Genomic DNA, 16,404 nt, shown 5'->3' on the forward strand with positions numbered 1-16,404 from the left:
TTTTGGGGGGTTTCTTCCAGGGAGAGTGGTTCGCAGGGTCATGGCCCCGTCAATTTCTACCCAAGCAAGTTCTCACTAAATCCAGCCTATCACCCATATCATACCCGGGCATTCCTTCAGGATAGGTGCAGCCACCTCTGCTGCTAATCAAGGTCTCTCTACCTCATCCCTACAACAACTAGGACGGTGGTCCTCCTCCGCCTTCACAACCTTCATTCGTCCGGACATCAGCGCCGTACGGGCTTCCCAAAGATCTCTCAGACCCTAACTATGGTAGTTATACATATAACTGGTGGTGGCTCAAACACATTCACAAGTATACATGTTTCACTAAGGTTCCCGATATTCAAAACTGCATTCCGCGGGCCCCGCCCACAGGGAATAATGTCTCGTCTCACGCCGCAACTACATGTAACGGGCTTCATCTCCGGCACACAGGTATTTCATTCCCAGGCCTTGCTCAAACGCATCAGTGTAAAATGTATTTCCTGCAGTCCGCGTGGACTCGGGCCACCGTACACTCCGGTGTCAGTTACAAAACAAAGGAAATAAAGAAAGAGTAAAGATATATATATATATATATATATATATATAGCCTGCGAAGTCAGGCGTGGCGGAAGGCCACCGTACACTTCGGTGCCAGTTACAAAACAAAGGAAAAGAAATTAAGAGTAAAGGAAAATATATATATATATAGCCTGCGAAGTCAGGCGTGGTGGAAGGCCACCGTACACTTCGGTGTCGTAGCGGAAGGCTACCGTACACTTCGGTGTCAGTTACAAAACAAAGAGTAAAGAAAAAAGATACATATATATATATATATATATATATATATATAACCTGCGAAGTCAGGCGTGGCGGAAGGCCACCGTACACTTCGGTGTCAGTTACAAAACAAAGGAAAAAGAAATAAAGAAAAAAAAAATATATAGCCTGCGAAGTCAGGCGTGGCGGAAGGCCACCGTACACTTCGGTGTCGTAGCGGAAGGCTACCGTACACTTCGGTGTCGTGGACGTTGGGCCACCGTTACAAAACGAAACCGCTCGCTCCTCGGCGTAGTCAAGCCCTGCTGGCCAGGCATGCGACCCGCAGGTCGTTTTCAGATAAGACCGGCACTGATTTCGGCAGTCAGAGTCTCAGCATGACCAGTAAGCTCCGGCAGTGATTCCGGCACAGTGTCGCTCATATACGTGTTAATCTATTATCTCTCCTCCCCAGATCACCAGTCACCCCACAAGGTAAGCAACTCAGTTCATCTCAGTATTCATACTTCACTGGTTTTGGGGATTTCATCGGAGCGGTGCTTTCCCTCCTGAATGATTATCCTGCAAACCGGGGGCCTAATCGCCAAACACCATTACATTCTCCTGTTGTACTATCATGGCAATCATTTCATTCATATGACGTGTAAACGATACATATGTAATTCTTACATCACGTCTCTCCGGTTTGAAATGAAAGCTTTAGCGCAAGTTCAATAAGGAAGACCTAACTCGAGTCACTCACACGTCACTCTATGGCTCCCTTCCCCCCTCATTAAATATGAGGGCGTCACGCCTCAGCAGCCAATCGCTGCACATGCTAAATGCCTTAAATACCTGCTCTTCCTCCCTGTCAGTTGTCATTGCAGATGATCACACGCAACCCGCCTCCACCCCTCTCGCCTCCCGTCTCCTTCAGGACAAAGCTAAACCTTCCTCCTTCAGACTGGTCTCACCTACTCATCACCACCACCAGTGTCTAGACCCTGGGGATTTCATCGGAGCGGTGCTTTCCCTCCTGAATGATTATCCTGCAAACCGGGGGCCTAATCGCCAAACACCATTACATTCTCCTGTTGTACTATCATGGCAATCATTTCATTCATATGACGTGTAAACAATAAATATGTAATTCTTACATCACGTCTCTCCGGTTTGAACTATAAAGGCTGCAGTGTTGCATTGTTCAGAAAAAGTTACTCAGTCTAGCTTTAAAGGGGAAATCCATTCTCAAAATGTATAAACAAGGCTCAATTTGTGTCCTTGTGATTAAGTCAGACCATTAATGCATTTCAGTGAGACAGCCTATGTTTAAAATATGTATAGTATTTTTTATCTCTGTTTTTATTAGTTTTTATTATTTTGAATTAAATTATTCATTTTAATTTAATTAACAATAATTTGCATTTCTTTTTAATTATGTATTTTTTCTGTATCTTGTTAATTTTCTTAAAAGCCAATACAAAATATAGTTACAAAGAAAAATAAACATATGCATGCACACATAAAAACACACACACATATGTTTTCATTCATTTAAGTTTGAGATCATATTCATTTTGAATTACCTGTGTAAATATATAACATTCATGAAAATGAAGGTTGGTAAAATGACTCCTTTACACACATATAAGTGTACATTCATGTCTTTATTGTGGTCCAAAGCATGTTAACAGAGTAACAGTTTTACAACGACCTGGTTCAATCAGACATTATGTAACATCTCAGTTGCTAAACACAAGTTATGCGAGATGCACAAACTGAGGGATAAGTATTAGAACATGATCTATCGTTCCATTTATGAAATTCATTGGTGTGGACACAGTGTTCGATTGTGAAGCTGACAATTGAGCGGCCCGACCAAGCAAGGAGGCAGAGGCAGAACGTCCAAAATCATAACCCGGTGTGGGCATTTATTAAAATCATGTGCACATAGTTCACAGCCTCAATCCTGCTGTTCTCCCTGAACACATCCTGCAGCCACAAGGATCTCACACATACTGACAGGAAAAACAGAACCTAAATACACCCAGAACAATCAAACCAACAAGACACAGGTGAAGGGCGGAGGAGACAACACAGGGCACCAGGTGCACACAATCCAGCAACAGACATAACGGGAGGGGGAACACTTTTCAAACACAAACATATAACTGAACAGAATTACACACATACAAACCCAACTAAACGCAGTCAGCACTTGCACAATTAATGCCACTTAACGCTATGATTTCTACACCCTCGCATATTATTTGCACCCGGATTATTCTTAACCGCTGTCATTCTACACCAGCATAAGCACTTTCGGCGCTCTCGCTAACTCCCCTATCTTGTCAGGCGGAGCCGAGGACCCGACCAGCACCTGCCAGACGACATTTCAATTAATACGGTTTAATCCTTTAATAAATACTATCTCAATAATTAGTATACATTATATGAAATGTGCAAATATGCCATGCCAAACGGTACTGTGCAATCACGCTAATAAAGTGCAAAACTGTTCACTAAAGTGCTGAGTTACAAGGCCCGAAGCCGTCAGTCCACAGTGACCAAGTTACCTTAGTCACAGAGTCCTCCAATGTTGTTTGGCTCTCCTGCATACCAAAAGACAAACTTGTCTACACACCCATCAGACCACATCCAGTTTCCTTCTTTGTGGACGTCACTGAGTCCGATCCATGTGTGTCCCTCAGCAGGGTCAAACTTCTTGATCAGTGATCTGACAAACTCATGTTCCTCCTGACTGTGTATAGACACCAGGTTGGCACCCTCCAACAAACATTGGAGCTCTGCTGCAACCCAGGCCAAATGTGTGGCAACGTACTTGTAGCAGCGGTTGTTGAAGGAGAACCAGAACGAGGGACAGCTGTCACGCTGAAGCTTCCCTTGAGGGTCATCTGAAGGAGACACAGCACCCAGAGCCAGGCCCAACAGGAAGAGGAACTACAGCATGATGATGTCTCTCCGTCACAGGAGCAGGATGAAGGGTTGTTTATAGGTTGAGTTTATCTGCAGCCTTGGATGGGATAGAGACTCTGAAGGAGACAAGTGAATGCCTCCTTTTATATGCATCGCAGACGGTGTTTTCACTGTTGGCATAATATTATTGGTCAACTGAACTTGGCATACTCTGTCTGTTTTACAAAACCAAACAGTATCTGTACATCAGCTAAAAAAAGACTAACGGCTCAGCTGGCGATGTCACACGAAATCCATCATTTATTTTCAACCAAACCGAATAAAGGTATTAAATAAAACTTTATAAAAGTCCCAAAAAAACTATCTTTTCTATACAGTATAACTATTTGCATGAAATGTTGAAGGTAAGTGATCACAGTCTGTTTTTGAAATAAGCTTTTTCATGCAAAGAAAAACACTAACCAGCAAATTACCCTAAAGAAATGTTCAAAGGTGGGTCCGCACTTTGAAATCATCCTTTCTGAATATTCTGTTAGAGATTTCTCTAAAAATGTGTTACTTTGCTGTGCATGTGAGAAATGATGAAGAACACTTTTGTTAAAATAATTGATCCTGCATTGCACATTACTCTCCACAGGGCCTCAGCGAGACTATATTTAAAGTGTGTTAATATGTCTGTCTCTCAATCACAACAGTGTTGTTTCATTTTCATCAGTGAGTGTGTCATAAATCTTGATGTGTGTTCATTAAAAATATTCCACATGCTAGATACAGTAGGTACTGATGGGACTTCAACAGCTGTTACACCTGTGCTGTTCCCATACTTATCTAATACACTGAGACTGACGTGGACAAAACACACTTTAAAATATCAACAGGAACAAGCAGGTGATAAATGTGTATTACACAAAGTATCCATGTTGTTACTGTTCACTGTTTCGCTAATTATTTGAATATTACGTTTGTACTTACACAATGAACATGAAAATGAATAATTAATTTATAACATCATTTTAAAACATTTTATTTAGGACACCACATTACTAGAGTGACTTCTCAACTTAGGCTAAAGGAATGTTGATGAAATTACCTTTGAACATTTTTTACTTTATTTCAGAGCTCTAATGTATTTACACAGAACAAGTAAAAACCTAACTTTAACAGTCAGACCCTTTTTGATTTCCTGCTCATTACAGCATTTAACACCAGAGGACAGAGACACCGACCTGCTCCTCTAGGCACATGATAATGGCCGTGCTGATTTTAACTAACTAGCTTACTTTATTTATTGTTGTGTACTTTAAGCTCACCATAGCTGTTCAGAAAAACAGCCTTGTTTTACCTGACATAACATTGTCCAGCTCATCCAACAGGGTTTTAAAATAATTTAGCTTAAGATCTATTTTCACAACCTATAAAGGCACTTAATGTTACGGTGTGTGCAGGAAGCAGGACCCAAATGCAGATTAAAGTGTCAAAAATATCTCCTTTATTTCAAGGCTATACTATAAACAAAGACAGAACAGAACACTCACCGAAGACCAAGTCATAACACAAGACGAACCGACAAAGACAGACAGAAAAACCAGAACTTAAATACACACAAGACTAATTATACAAACAAGACACAGGTGAGGAGGGAGGAGAAAACACAGGGACACCAGGTGCACACAAAACTAAGGCCAACAGGGTGGGTCTCGGGGGTCTGGAGGACGGGCTTGGGCTGACAGCGGAGGACCCGGTCTCTCCCCCGGGGGTCTCGGGCGGACGGCCCAGGGGCAAGGCAGAGATCAAGGATGGGGTCTCGGGCGGACGGCCCGGGGGCAAGGCAGAGTTCAAAAAGGGGGACTCGGGCGGACGGCCCGGGGACAAGGCAGAGTTCAGGGTGGGGCGAAGGCCAAACAGCTCCGGAGGCCGGGCAGGACCCGGTGTCGGCCGAACAAGAACCGGAGCCGGTGGGACATGCTTTGGCAGGATCCCCCACGGAAGAGGACCAGGAGTTGGCAGCACCCCCGGCGAGACAGATGATGGCGGGGCCTCCAACGGAACTGGACAAGGGGTTGGCAGTACCCCCGGCAGGACCTCCAAAGGCACAGGACATAGAGTTGGCAGGACCCCCGATAGAAGAGTAGTCGGCGGGACCTCCAACGGAACAGGACAAGGGATTGGCAGGACCCCCGGCAGGAGAGTAGTTGGCGGGACCCCCAACGGGACAGGACAAAGGGTTGGCAGGACCCCCAGCAGAACCTCCAATGGTACATGACATAGGGTTGGCAGGACCCCCGGCAGAAGAGCAGTCTGCGGGACCTCCAACAGCACGGGACATGGGGTTGGCAGGACCCCCGGCAGAAGAGCAGTCTGCGGGACCTCCAACGGCTCAGGACATGGGGTTGGCAGGACCCCCGGCAGAAGAGTAGTCTGCGGGACCTCCAACGGCACATGAGTAGGGACTTGAGTGGGAAATCGAGAGAAGGCTTGAGAGGGAACTCGAGAGGAAACTTGAGAGTTGACTTGAGAGGTGACTTGAAAGGAATCTCGAGAGGGAACTTGATTCAGGCGAGCTTTTTGAGACCTCCCCCGGCTGCGATCGGCTATTCTCGTCTACTTTCGAGGCGAGCCGCAACGCGTCTCAAACAAGCCTACTGGGTACTCCGAATATGGCCGAGCTTCAGCTTTAACTAGAGATGCGCAGGCTCGCAATTAAGGAGAAAAAGATTGACGGTAGTCTTGAAATTAGGACGTTTGAGGAGGAGACCAACCGTATGGTACGTTTAAGCGAATTGGAACTGGCGGACCAGGCTCAGCAGTTGTTGCCTGCACAGTCACATGAGTTTGATGTGGGTAAATATACTGTACCCGATTTATCCCAGTGTTTCGTGGGAGAGACGTTAATAATTATTTTATTCTGTTTGAACGGGTTGCGACAACCTTGAAATGGCCTAGGAATATTTGGACCGTTATGCTGCAGTGCGGTCTCATGGGGAAAACTCAGGAGGTGTATGCTGCATTGTCTGACGAGGTCAGCCTATAGGCAGGTAACAGCAGCAATTCTGCGCGCCTATGAGCTGGTGCCAGAGGCGTATCGTCAGAGGTTTCGTGGTTTAAAAAAAAATGATTCTCAAGCTTATGTGGAATTCGCCCGTGAGAAAGAGGGACTGTTTGATCGGTGGTGCTCGTCGACGGGGGTAAGATCTCTAGAGGACCTGAGAACGTTGATGCTCATGGAGGAATCTAAAAACTGTTTGCCTGACAGAGTAGCCACGTATATCAATGAGCAAAAACCCGTAAAACTATCTGATGCTGCGGTTTTGGCTGACGAGCATGTTCTCACTCACAAGTCTGTTTTCGGTGAGAGGGATAGCGCGCAGGCCCGGTTTGGTGACAACAAGGTCGGGGAAGGCTCAGGCTCCGCTAACGTGCCGTTACAGGGCAGCATGTCGAGAGCTGCGGAGGAAAAAGCGGGGGAGGTGAATTGGGGTTCTCAGGATAGCCCAGTGTGTTTCTTCTGTGAGAAAAAGGGTCATATTGTGGCTAATTGTTATGCTTTGCGGGATGTGAAGAAGTCTGTAAAGTCGGTCGCCTTGGTGAGTAGGCTACTTCGAAGCCAGGATCTCTCAAATCAGAACGGGAAGTTTTTGCTCCATTTCTCATGGAGAAACGGTTGATATTCTGGGCTCCCTCAATAAAAATATCCTCCCCTCTGTCATGAACCTTGGAGTGACCTTCAACAGCGCCTTTAAATTTGATAAGCAGGTTAGCACTGTAGTCAAGACCTGCTTTTTCAAAATAAGACTATTGGCTAAGACCAAGTCGTTTTGATCTTTTAAAGACCTAGAAAGGGTTATTAATGCCTTTGTTACCTCGAGACTGGATTACTGCAATGCTCTGGACGTGGGTATGGACCAGGCCTCAATTAGACGCCTCCAGCTAGTTCAGAATGCAGCTGCACGTCTTCTTACTGGCCATAAAAAGTGTGACCATATCACCCCAATTCTGGCTTCATTGCACTGGCTTCTAGTTCGGTTCAGAATAGATTTTAAACTCCTTTTATTTGTTTTCAAAGCCCTAAATGGCCTGGCTCCTGCCTTTATAGCCGAACTCCTCCATTGCAGCCCAGGCAGAGCCTTAAGGTCGGCTGATCAGCTGCTGTTGATAGTGCCTAAGACCAGGCTTAAAACCCGAGGGCATCGAGCTTTCGCAGCGGCTGGCCCTAGGCTCTGGAATACTTTGCCCCTCCATGTGAGGTTGGCCCAGACCCTGTTTTTTTTTTTAAATCAACACTTAAAACTCACTTTTTCTCTCTGGCTTTTGTTTAATTATTTATTTATTTATTCATTTATTTATTTATTTATTTATTTATTTATTTATTTATTTATTTATTTATTTATTTATTTATTTATTTATTTATTTATTTATTTATTTATTTATTTATTTATTTATTTATTTATTTATTTATTTATTTATTTATTTATTTATTTATTTATTTATTTATTTATTTATTTATTTATTTATTTATTTATTTATTTATTTATTTATTTATTATTTATTTATTTATTTATTTATTTATTTATTTATTTATTTATTCATTTAGTTATTTATTTTAATATTTATAACATAACATAGGATTTCATAAAGTATTTTTAAAATAGTTTATACATTATTCGAATATAGGAATAGTAGATAGGATTACTTAAAATATAGTTCACTTTAGACCCCTGCGGTTTATTCTTAAAAACCCTTACCCTTACCCACCCCCCATTTTCCCTCTGCTGGTCTATGGCCTTGTAGAGGGTAACGGGGTACAGAGTCGCTTAGATAAGCGGGGGAGTGCATCTGACGAAGAGATAGGTTGTTGTGCTCCCTATCTCTGTTTCTTATCCTATATCTAATAGAACTGCTCGGGTCTTGATAGATTGAGTGGGGAAGTTCATGAGATCTTTCTAGAGGGTTATCAAAAATAACTTTTATCCAATGACCTTTTCCTCTCTGTCTGTGTCTGTGTATTCTCTTGTTCCGATTAACCCAGCTTAATCTTTTTTCTTGTTTTGTATCTATATCTACGCCGGGATCCGGAGTCGAGGCTGATCCTCTTGTAGTCCTGTGTCTTGGATCCTCTATCCCGAGTTCTGGATTAAGTCGTGGACTTCGGGTCGTGGCTGAACCTGTCTCTGCGGTCCTGCCTTGGGTCTCGCCATGCTGCTTCCCTGATGGCTTCCACAGGATTGTAGCTGACATCCTCGTGGATTCATCTTCTTATTACAGACACATGCATTTCCTAACATTCGGTCTATATGCTGTAAAATGTATTATCTCTTCGATTTACACACGGCATCTATTGCACGTCTGTCCGTCCTGGGAGAGGGATCCCTCCTCTGTTGCTCTCCCTGAGGTTTCTCCCATTTTTTCCCCTTTAAACTGTGGGTTTTTCTCTGGAAGCTTTTCCTTGTACGATGTGAGGGTCTAAGGATAGAGGGTGTCGTTTTTCTCATACTGATATTCTGAACAATCTGTGCTGTTGTATTTGCTGTAAAGTGTCTCTACTGTAGGCTATTTTTTATTATATGTACAGCACTTTGGCTCGACCAAAAATCGTTTATAAATGTGCTGTATAAATAAAACTTGATTTGATTTGAACTTGATTTGATGGAGGGAATGGTGTCTTTACCGGGGAAGAACAACAAGGTTCCAGTGACCATTTTGAGGGATACAGCTGCGTCAAAATCCTTTATGGTGAGGGGTGTGTTGCCCCTCTCTGGGGAGTCTGCTGTGAGTTTGGCTGTTCTTGTGAGGGTGTTTGGTATGCAGTGTGTGGGTTCGCCCTAGCATAATATTCACCTTGAGTCAGATCTAGTCACAGGTCCGGTAACTGTCGGGGTTCGGCCATGTCTTCCCATTGAAGGGGTAGATTTGGTCTTGGGGAATGATTTAGCCGGTGGCAGAGTGCTCGTTAAGCCGGGGGTGAATGCGGTTGCAGTCACCCGCGACCAGTGGCGTTTCTATATGTACAAAAGTGGTGGGGCACAAAAAACTCAGATGTCTATATATAAGCTTCTGCAGTGAGGTTCATGGCTGGTGAGGCACTGGCACTGACTCTTCAGGTTTACAAATATTATATTTTGACCTAAATCAAAATATAATATTATTTTCAAAAGCTTTTTTTGTCTGATGCTTCAATTAATTTTAAACAGACAGTTCAACAGAAGGATACCCAAAAAAAAATATTTTATCATTTAAATATTGAATTGTTCTCTCTTAGTAAGATCCCATTTTCAATAAAATGGTGGTCTTACCTTGACTTGAAGATTAAGTCCATTTGCCTATCCTTCTGGACAAAAATCTCTATTACTTTTTTCTAAAAGTCCTCCTTATCTTCTTGTAGTTTCAAAAGTCTATCATAAATCTAAATGATGGATTTATGATTCGAAAATGATAAAAGTAGGGTAGACATGTGGATATTATCCGGCTGAACAAAACGTACATTTATCTAACAGCTACGTTTCCCACAGATCTTATTTTGAGCTATTTTCTAAAATCCTATGGAGAAATCTCATTGCTTTTTTGTGGAGGGAAGCCATGTGCAGCTTACTTCCTGGTTTTAGGACGCGTCTCTCTCCTCCTCTTCACACACCACACTTTTCGCGGCACACGTACTTACAGCCAATCAGCTCTGAATTTTGTGAGATGACGTATGGTGGGGGGGGATGGCAGCTCTGCCCATATGGTCATTATTTTTTGCCACACACATTAAATAGGAAAATACTCTGAGCATGCGCAGTGTAGTTTTTACAGTCACCGTTCACTTAGACAGTGAGAGGGAGGGGCAGGATCGGGTTTTGTCCCACATGGCTCTAAACAGCTCAATAGGCACACACTGTAGACACTAATTAGAATAACACATACTAAAACAGCAATGTACAGACAAATCAGATGATTAAACATGATCTTAAAATATATTTTATATATTTTTTAATTTATTTTTTGCATTTTGTTGTAATCATTATTTTAATACTTTCTGCTGACACTAGGTGGGGCTGTGCCCCACCTGCCCCTAATGACCAGTCGCCCGCGACAGTTTTATGGCCACGGAATTGGACAGACCGATCAGGGACCCTCCACCATGGCGTAAAGGTGGGAAATCAGGTACGATTAGCCCTGGGGCTGTTCATAAACCTGTCGCTGTCTGTATGGTGGCGCTGTCCAGTGCTGAAAGTGACACCCCTGTCACCTCGGAGGACCCGATCGCTGCGGAAACTCTGGTGAATATTGAGTCTCATTTAGCACACTTGCTACGGGCGGGCCGTAACAAGCTGGAATATGAAATTATAAAAAAAATGTAATTACAAATTACACACCTCACCGGGTCAAAACATACCCACCTTTGACCAGTATAGTGTTATCAACAGCTCCCGGAAACACAAGTTATAATATTACTCTAGATAGTAAATTAGAATGCTTTTCAGCCATAAACCTTGAACAATTGAATTCAATGATTCTTTCTTCTAAACCATCAACGTGTATCTTAGACCCGATTCCAACTAAGCTGTTAAAGGTGTCATGATCATGGTGTTATGTCACGGTTTTAGTTTTGTCTGTCTTGTAATGGGTTTTATTTTTGCAATTCTGTTCTCCCTGTCTCTTGTCTTCCTTCCTGTGTTTTTCCTCCTGTGTCTGATTGTCTGATTGTGTTCACCTGTTGCCCTTGTGTTTCTGCCTCCCCTGCCCAGCTGTGTCTTGTCCTGTGATTACCCCTCTTTGTATTTAGTCTTGTCTTCCCCTGTGCTCCTTGTCGGTTCATTGTCTTTCCTGTCTCCCTCCATGTTGATCACGGTCAGTTTTGGTGTTGTTGCTACCTTGTGCTACCTATGTGTTTCATGCCATGTTTTTGTTCATCAGCTTTTAAAAATAAAGCTCGCTTTTTGTTTCTAGACCTTTTTACCTTTTCTTTTTGTAGTCTGCATTTGGGTCCTACCTTTTTCCACGATACCTGTCAAAAGGAAGTTTTTCCATTAATTGGCACTAATTTATTAACTATTATGAATATGTCTTTATTATCAGGCTATGTTCCACAATCGTTCAAAGTAGCAGTGATAAAACCGCTTCTTAAAAAGCACAACCTCGATCCAGAGGTTTTAGCCAACTAGAGACCTATTTATAATCTTCCGTTCCTCTCAAAAATTATTGAGAAAGCAGTCGCAAAACAGTTGTGTGATTACTTAAAAAACAATGATTTATTTGAAGATTTTCAGTCTGGCTTTAGAGCACATCATAGCACAGACAGCTCTGGTTAAAGTCACAAATTACCTTCTAATAGCCTCAGACAAAGGACTTGTCTCTATTCTTGTCTTGCTCGATCTCAGTGCTGCATTTGATACTATCGACCATGATATCCTATTGCAAAGACTACTAGAGCACTTAGTTGGCATAAAGGGAACTGCATTAGGCTGGTGTAGGTCCTATCTATCTGAACGCTCTCAGTTTGTATGTGTCAACGATGAATCTTCCATGCAAACCAAAGTTAGCCATGGAGTGCCACAGGGCTCAGTGCTTGGACCTATTTTGTTCACATTATATATGCTTCCGTTAGGCAATATTATAAGGAATTATTCTGTACATTTTCATTGTTATGCGGATGATACTCATATTTATCAATCAAGCCTGGTGAAATTAATCATTAAATACAATTCAAGACTGCCTTAAGGACTTAAAAACGTGGATGACTTTAAACTTTTTGATGTTAAATACGGACAAAACTGAAGTTATTGTACTCGGCCCAAAGAATCTACGAAACAAATTATTTAAAGATATACTAACTATGGATGGCATTAATTTGGCCTCTAGTGAGACTGTAAGGAATCTTGGTGTTATATTTGATCAGGATTTATCCTAACGCCCACATAAAATCAATTTCAAGGACCGCCTACTTCTATCTATGTAACGTTGCAAAAATCAGGCATATTTTGCCTCAAAACGAGAAACTAGTCCATGCATTTGTTACTTCAAGGCTGGATTATTGTAACTCCTTATCAGGGTGTACCAAGAAGTCAGTTAAGTCGCTTCAGCTGATTAAAAATGCTGCAGCTCGTGTACTAACCAGAGTTAGGAAAAGGGACCACATTACTCCTGTTCTGCCTTACACTGGCTCCCTATAGAACACAGGATATAATTTAAAATGATTCTTCTCACCTACAAAGCCCTTAATGGGCAGGCGCCATCTTACCTTAAATAACTAATTATACCCTACTGTCCTAATGCAGGGTTGTTGGTTGTTCCTATAGAGTCTCTAAAAGTACAATGGGAGCCAAAGCCTTTTCTTATCAAGCTCCACATTTGTGGAATCAGCTTCCAGTTTGTGTTCGGGCGGCAGACACCCTATCCATTTTTTAAGAGTGCGCTTAAGACCTTCCTTTTTGAGAAAGCTTATAGTTAGGGCTGATTAGATTGAGCTCCTATAGTTTTGCTGATGTAGGCTTAGTTTGTCGGGGGACATCTTACTTCTTCCTTCTCTCTGTCTGTACCTGTGTACTCTCATGTTCCGAATAACCCAGCTTCCCCAAATTTCTTTTTGGTGTCTATATACGCCGGGATCCGGAGTCATGGCTGATCCTGTTGCTGTGGTCCTGAGTCCTGGATGGTGAGCCCTGGATCTTGAGTCATGGCTGATCCTGTTGCTGTGGTCCTGAGTCCTGGATGGTGAGCCCTGGATCTTGAGTCGTGGCTGGGCCTGTTGCTGTGGTCCTGGATCATGAGTCCTGGATGGATATCCTCGTGGATTCATCTTCTTATTATAGACATGCATTTCCAAACATTTGGACTATATATTGTAAATGTATTATCTTTTCGATTTACACACGGCATCTATTGCACGTCTGTCCGTCCTGGGAGAGGGATCTCTCCTCTGTTGCTCTCCCTGAGGTTTCTCCCATTTTTATCTTTTAAACTGTGGGGTTTTTCCTTTTTTTTATGTTTTTCCTTGTACGATGTGAGGGTCTAAGGACAGAGGGTGTCGTATTGTCATACTGATATTCTGTACAAACTGTGAAGTCCACTGAGACAAATGTAACATTTGTGATATTGGGCTATATAAATAAACATTGATTGATTGACTTATGCATAAGGGTTAACACAAATTAGACTATGGAGCTTTGAAAAGAAGAAATAACAACTCTTCTAACCAGATGCTGAATTGTAACTTAACTAAATGCTAAACCGCAATAGATAGTTTTGTCATTATCCCATTACTTTCTATAAAGGCTGCAGTGTCACATTTGTTCATAAAAAGTTGTTCAGTCTAGCTTTAAAGGGGAAATCCATTCTCCAAATGTATAAACAAGGCTCAATTTGTGTCCTTGGGATGATGTCAGACCATTGATGCATTTCAGTGAGACAACTTACGTTTGTAATGTTTATTAGAAGCAGCATTTAGTTTGAATTTGTTATCGAGGTTCGGGCCTCATCACTCCACAAATGTACATAGAACATTGAGTGATGATTAAATAACAATCCCATGGAGCCTACAGGAGGACGCAGGGCCAGAAGCTAAGGTGGTGGGGCAGGTGCACAGCAGCGAGGTTGTAAGAGGGGCAGGGCGCTTTAAGTGTAAATGTGTCATTTGTGCAGTTGACAGTCACAGTCTTTCTGCTTCCCTTTCCATTACAGCATTTAACACCACAAAGACACTGACTTTTTCCTCTATTGCTCTCAAGTGGCCAAAAAATGAACAACAAATATTTGTACAGATTCAAACCACAAACAGGATTTATTCTTATCAATACATTTTGAAATTGGAACCTGAATTGTAGTTTTCTCAAGCATATATAAATGGAAATCATATATCTGATGTTATTTGATTAACATTTGTTGGTGCAAGTTTATGTTACATGAAGATTACTAATACAAAACATAAAGTACTTTTTAAAGCTTCAAACCACAAACCTGCTTTATTCTCAGGAATGCACTTGCAGTTGATGAACTTCTGAACATGGCAAGTGAAACAATATATTATGATTGATAGCAATTTAATAAATGAAGTTGCAATAGTGGCAGTAGCGTGGAGAGGGAAACATTGATATTAAATGTGAATGATTATTTAAATTATGATTATATAATAAAGGTATAAATGTAATGTGATGTTTGACATTAATGTCTTTATGATCAGATATGTGAAAAACATCTATACAGTAATACTTGGCCTGGTTATGATCTTGATGTAGCAAAGATTATTATACTTAACATGTATATAATTGTTGTGGTGAAAGGTGAGGGGTGACAGTTTGATATGAGTCTTACCCCATGTAGATAAAAAAAAATAGTAATATATATATTTAAAGGATTGTTTCCATTAATTTATTTTATTTATTGGTTTATATATTGTTTGTTATTCCTGTTTTTATTAGTTTTTGAATTTAATTATTCACTTGAATTTAATTAACTATAATTGTCATTTCTTTTTAATTATGTATTTTTTCAGTATCTTGTTAATTTTTTTGAAAGCCAATACAAAATATAGTTACAAAGAAAAATGCACACTTTTATATGTTTTCATTCATTTAAGTTTGAGATCGTATTCAATCGAATTACCTGTGTCAATATATAACATTCATGGAAATGAAGGTTGTTAAAAGGACTTCTTTACACACACATAAGTGTACATTCATGTCTTTATTGTGGTCCAAAGCATGTTAACAGAGTAACAGTTTTACAGTGACCTGGTTCAATCAGACATTATGTAACATCTCAGTTGCTAAACACAAGCTATGCGAGATGCACAAACTGAGGAATAAGTATTAGAAACATGGGACATCATTCCATTTGTTAGCAGAACCAAAGTTGATTAGGCCACAGTCTTCCCTTCGTCGATGGTTGTTTGGCTCTCCTGAACTCCATGAGAAGAATTTGGCTGCACACCCATCCACGTTCCTTCTTTGTGGATGTCACTGAGTCCGATCCAGGCAGATCCCTGAGCAGGGTCAAAGTTTTTGATCAGTGTTTTGACAAAATGATCTTCCTCCTGACTGCGGATAGACACCAGGTTGCCTCCCTGTGAAACGCAGAGGAGTTCTGCATCAGCTCAGGTCAAACGTGTGGCGATGTACTTGTAGCAGCGGCCGTTGAAAATGGACCAGAATAGGGGACAGCTGTTTTGCTGTGGCTCCACTACTAGTTCTTCTGAAGGAGACACAGCACAGAGAGCCAGGCCCAACAGGAAGAGAAAAGCCTGCATGATGATGTCACCGTCTCTGTCTGTTAAAGTTGAACTGAACCATTGGATAGGATGGAGATCCTGTGACAAGTGACAGGCTGCTTCCTTTTATATGCATCAGAGATGGTGTTTTCACTGTTGGCCCAATATTATTGGTCACTGAATTTGGCAAACACTTTCTGTTGTGACTCATATGTTTGTTTGATGCCCAAAAGCAGATAAGAAACATAACAGGTACTTTTATATTCCAGCATTGTAGTCTTCTAAAAAATGCACTTGCCCATTTCTGAACCTCTGAACGTGGCACTTACAGTATGTCCCCTTAAAAATACATGAACAATATATTAAAAATACATTTAATGAATGAAAAGATGCTCTAAAATGGTATCTCTTTTCTGTCCTTTTGATTCATTATGATCTAAGCTTAGGAGTAGAAATAAAGATGAATACATTTTCAGTTTAAATGTTTGTGTATATGTTTGTCTATGGTTGTGTAATGTCGGGTATTCCAGAAAGACAAAGTC

General features: G+C 41.5%; 1 pseudogene; it reads right to left on the reverse strand.

The window, feature by feature from the left end:
* Positions 1-2,493: 2,493 nt before the first annotated feature.
* Positions 2,494-3,714, reverse strand: LOC117562879 (annotated as a pseudogene).
* Positions 3,715-16,404: the final 12,690 nt, after the last annotated feature.

The sequence above is a fragment of the Gymnodraco acuticeps genome, unplaced genomic scaffold (assembly GCF_902827175.1).
Source record: "Gymnodraco acuticeps unplaced genomic scaffold, fGymAcu1.1, whole genome shotgun sequence".
Classification (NCBI taxonomy): Eukaryota; Metazoa; Chordata; class Actinopteri; order Perciformes; family Bathydraconidae; genus Gymnodraco; species Gymnodraco acuticeps.